This window comes from Blennius ocellaris (genome assembly GCF_963422515.1).
Source record: "Blennius ocellaris genome assembly, chromosome: 6".
NCBI classification, from domain to species: Eukaryota; Metazoa; Chordata; class Actinopteri; order Blenniiformes; family Blenniidae; genus Blennius; species Blennius ocellaris.
In genome coordinates, this window is record NC_137655.1 from 5,289,938 (window position 1) to 5,295,423 (window position 5,486).

Genomic DNA, 5,486 nt, shown 5'->3' on the forward strand with positions numbered 1-5,486 from the left:
CTGTAAATTACAACTATGGGACTACTTTTGTCAGACGTCTGGCTCCCGGCGGAAGCCCTTTTCTGAGGCCAATGTGCCAGTTTTTTTTTTTTTTGCAAACACACTGGTCCACATAAATTTCCTAAAATTATAGCCCACATCCATTTTTTTCCCATGTAGCTTAAAATAAGGCTGGAAATCAATCTTCCAAATGAAGATCAAATATGTCTGTGCATCAGTCAGTTCACGGCTTTCCGTCTCTTTTGCAAGATCACATGAGCCGGCTTGAAGTGGCTTTTCTGGATCGGGTTTTGAACCCTTCATCCGGTGGGTGGTTATCTCCCGTCTCTCCACTTTAGCGCTGCTGAGCAAAGACTTGTGAGTTAGAATAAGGGATTGAGTGGGAGACACTGAACAAATGTTTTTTTTTTTTTACCTTCGTCAACAAAAGTTAAGATTCCGAGACGATTCTATTTTTATATGCATGTATTTCTTTATAGGTTTGCGTTGTACCAGCTTTTTGTTCTCAAATTGCATGAAATTTCCAGAGATGATTTGTCACCATGCAAGGACCAATTGATTACATTTTGGGACATTAACGGTGCACCGTTTCCGAATAAATCCCAAAAAACTGCAAAAGAATTTCCCATACAAAGTGGATGAGAGAGGAGCTCAAAGGAGATCATCATCTGTTGCCATGGAGATGCTCCCCGCTCAATGTTTCACACAGTGATGGTGCTACTTGACCAACCTAGTTAGCATTGATATGAGCTAACAGCTATCATGCAATATATGCTAACTCGGCTCCACAAACAAACGGTCTGCGTTCTACCTAGCAAAGCTCTAGTTGCTCCTGTGGGACAGATTATGAAAACCCATGGCTTTTTTGACTTGTCATGCACGTCAGGGGCGTCGAACTAATGACCTGCATGATAAGATTTACAAAGGAGAAAAGTACGGGGAGCTAAAACGAGGTTAGTTGCCAGTGCGGCCTGGGTCTTAAAATGGACGCCGACGAGTCCAGCTGGTCTCCGGAGGCCTGGATTCCGGCGCGTGACCTGTTAATCTGGTCCCGAGGAGCCGGACTGCCTACGGCCAAGGTGGGACTGGATCCCCGACGGAGGGCGGCCGACACCCCTAAACAGTCAGCGCAAGGTCACCGGGGTGGAACCCGACCCTGCGGCCTAATCTCAGGACGGCGCGGATAGTCTGGAATGCTCACCGGGCAGCGACGCGTCGCTAACGACGGCGGGAGCGAGGAGTTTTCGTCATGTTCTTAAACGGCACCTCAGCTTTCAGCGGCTGTCACGACCATCCGGCATTACTTTTACATTTATTGCTGTCCGTTTACCGAGCGCCGCTACAGAAAGCGAAAGTGTTTTTACAAGTTGTCAAAGAGCTGCTCCAGCGGCGGTACGTCATCTCGGTGTATCCGCTGCTTCTTGCTCCATATATCATGAGGCGCGCTGGCTTGAACCCCCCCCCCCCTTTTCTCTTCGCATATGGGATTCACATTTGGCCAGCGGCTGACCATCCGCTTAATGTGATATTATGATACACTATCTGAAGCCATTTACTCCCTGTCACCACCTTGCGTGCGGACGCGGCCCGAGGACGCCAGCGAGAGCCGGTTCGGACGCCGTCCAGGTGAGTTATGGGCGTTTAATTCCAACGGTGTTCGCGGCAGTGATCGTTTACGGTGCCTGAAAGTGCCATCAAAACCCAAGACCCGACTTACGTTGGGCCTCGGACTCCGTTCCCTCTCCGGGAGCCGGTTGGTGGCGGATAAGCTTTCACCCTCTCCTGCTGCCGGCTGTAAATCACCTCCGTCTAAGAGGTGTGTGTGTGTGTGTGTGTGTGTGTGTGTGTGCGCGAGAAAACAGAAGGTGAGAAATTTGGGGGGGGGGTCATCCGAGGTCTTTCAGGTAATTGCACTTCTTAAACTTTTGACCCACTAAGCCCTACTTAGTGTGATGCAGCTCGCACCCCCTGATTTCCCCCGAGAATTTGGACCCTGCATACCAGAAGTGTGTTTGTGTGTGTGTGTGTGTTTGTGTGTGTGTGTTTGTTGCCTGATACAATGAGTGTCTGAACATATGCTGTCAGCCACACACAGCTCATGTTGTTCTTTTTCACTTTTTTTTTTTGGCATTTGGACTCATTGTTATCCCCACACTCCACTTTGCCTGTTTACTCAGGCTCTGAAAAGCACCATAGAGTATTTTGCTTGGTTCTCTTTCCGTGTGGGATAATATTCATACTCAGATGAGCCTTATTAGATTCAGAGATGGCAAAAAGTACACGTAGTTTTTCTTCAATTGGAATAGAAGTGCTAATACAAACATAAACTTAAGAACGAAGTCAAAGTTTTGCAGATTTTCCTCAATCTAAGTTCAGTGCAGCCTTTTAAATCAATGCAGTTTTTACAGACTCACCGAATAGTTTTATAATCTGGAGGGGGAAAAAAAGCTCCTACCTCCAAAACTAACCAAATAAACCAATTGCTACGTGTTGATTAATTAAAGTCAATTTTACAGGTCTGTCGGATGAAAAAATCAGCTTTTTTGTAACAATTTTCTGAAACGAAAAGTGCAGATTTTGCAAAAATACGACACTATATCAACTTTCTATTTAATTTTCGGAAAGTTTACTCACTAGAAAATTGCATTTAGAGCCATGAAATGTGTTTATTACCGTCGGATTGAAAAGAAACGCTCTCGTGTCGACTGACGTCGGTGTCGCCGAGGGAAAGTCTCCACTTTGACAGCTCTCAAGATGCATTTTTCCCAATTGGAGGTGGAACTTTTCCCACTTCCCAGGTACTCGTGGAACATTCCTGAGGAGAACGACACTTCGTCTTCATTACGGCCAGAAGAAGAGTGACTCTGTATTCTTCCTGGTGACCCAGTTCTGGAATATTTCATCCTTCCGGTCCGTGTACTGGTAACATCATTTGAGTCTGATTCGTGAAAGTAATCTGATACATACCAGAGGGAGAGGTAATGGATTACAAATATTCACCATATTGTGGTTAATTGTGATTTTTAGGAACAACTGACCGCATTAAATCTAAATCCATTTCGAAACATTTCTGTCATAATTAGGTTGAGTTTTTTTAAATAGAAAATTCTGATTTATACCTACATATGCTTAGAGTAGTGTAACTTTTAATTATTTTATTATTTCTAAGTGATGTGTGGTTTGGATGTAGACACTTCCGACAGGTAAATTGACACAATTGTAATCCTATGCAGTCAAAAGTATTTGATACTTGGCTTAGCCTAAAAAAATGCACTTTTATATAGGTACATATTAACAGAAGTACTTGAAACTGAGTGCAATTTAAGTTACGTAACAGCAGTTGTACTTGGCTTTTGCTGGATGCACGCGGGATAATTTGTGTTTTTGTTTCACACAACAGAGTCGTAATAGTTTTTAATAATTCAAGTTGTTATGAAGGCGTGTGATAATGCAAAAACATCTTTTGCTCCTCTTTAAAGAAAACTTGACATAATAACTAGATTCAATTGTTTTCATATAGTGCTAAATACAACAGACAGAGGACAAATTCCACACGAGCAGGCGGAGGAGACGGAGGAAATGAAAGATTCAGTTTTAACAGGATTTCATTCAGTTGCTGTTGGTGTTCGAGGATAGAAAAAGAGAAAAGTACTTGAAATCATCTCTTAAATTCAGCAATAAAGCATTTCTCCTTATACTATCAATTACTACGTCCGCTTAATATCTCACAATATATTTAGTAACTCTAATTCTATTAATGGACCAACAAAAGCTGCAGAAATGCTGATGGAGTGAACGGGAACGTCATCGAGTTCTATATTGATGTTTCCGGTCTCAGACGAGGTCACGACTCGTTATTAGCTCTCCGTCCACTCGTCCATTCTGATCCGTCCAGACTGGAGTTTAGTGCATCCGTCTTCATACTGGCCAATATTAAAATGATTGACGAGCTTCTTTCGGTTTGGTTCCAGACTGTGTGCTAGACTCACTTCCGAATACACCGACCTATACAATTATTTACGGATGTATAAAAGCAGAAAAGCCTTGTTGATTTATGCTTTGTTTTTGTATATTATGACTTGATATGAGGCAGCATTGATCACAAGCTAACTTTACTACTTAAAGCTTTAACTCTTAATGGTGGAAAGTAACTATATACAGCCACGTTTGGGGTTTTTCTTGTTTCTTTAATAATAAATTAATAAAAATGACCAATCACATCACTTTTTGGATAAAAATTTATTCTTTGCAGGACATTATACATACTCATTTCACCAAAAGTTGTTAAAATATTCTGATTTTGGTCCATTTTACTATTAATAATATGTATAACAAACATTTATTTATTCATTTGTTTATTTATTTTATATATTTTTAGGAGTGACTAAAAGTGTAAAACATCAGTCCCGAAATAGACCGAATCAACATCTGAGTGTTGAAATTCTCTATTTAAAAATGTTTCAAAAAGGTTTTTCGTCCTGACTGAGATGACGTGATGGCTGCAGTTTCCTCTCAATGCAAACTGAATGCTTTCAATCCAGGTGGTCAAACATTAAGCCTGTGGACCAAAACCGGCTTGCAAGAGGCTCCAAACCACCAAACAAATGGTTAAAATGTCAAAGGAAACATTGTTGTTGTTTTGTTTTGAACACAGTACAACACAGAGAACCAAACGCGTTAGCCTCAAGCCATTGGACATTTCAACATTTCACTTTATTTTACTTCATTAAAATTGTCTTTATGTTCAGATTTGAGTCATTTTTGCTACTAATTATTTGATTTAATGTCGCTACAACAAAGAAATGCTATAAATTTAAACAACATCATGGCACCAGTCCAAACCCGAGCCACTCGAGATGAAACTGGTCTGGATTGAAATCGGTTCGGTGTCGCTGCTTTAGCCACACTCGCTAACCAGCGGCGCTCACGGCGGAGGTGAGCTATTTAACCCCCTCTTTGCCCCCCGTCTCCCCCCCCCCCACCACTCACCGGTTGCGACTCCGCGTGGCGGGAGGAAAGCGCGTGAAGCGGAAGGCCATTGAGGACCAGTTGTTTTTAAATAAACTGAATCTGCTAACAGTTTTATAACCCTGACCTCGTAAAAACTGGCTGCAGCTTTTGGTCAGCCCTCTGCTGATGGGGCCTTCCAGGCCTGGAATTCCCATTTGCCGCCGCGGAGCGTGTCGGTGCGTCAGCTGGTGTTAGAGAGAGAGAGAGAGAGAGAGAGAGAGAGAGAGAGAGAGAGAGAGAGAGAGAGAGAGGGAAGGGCGTGTGATATACGATTGCTGTGTCACGATCCACATGTGACGACCGTCCTCACCGGCCGAGCATCCACACGAGAGAGAGAGAGAGAGGGAGAGGGAGAGAGAGAGAGCGAGAGGAGGAGACAGAGGGAGGAGAGAGCAGCGCTCAATCAGTGTGTGTGTGTGTGTGTGTGTGTGTGAGAGAGAGAGAGAGAGAGGAAGAGGTAGAAACAAGAGGAGAGA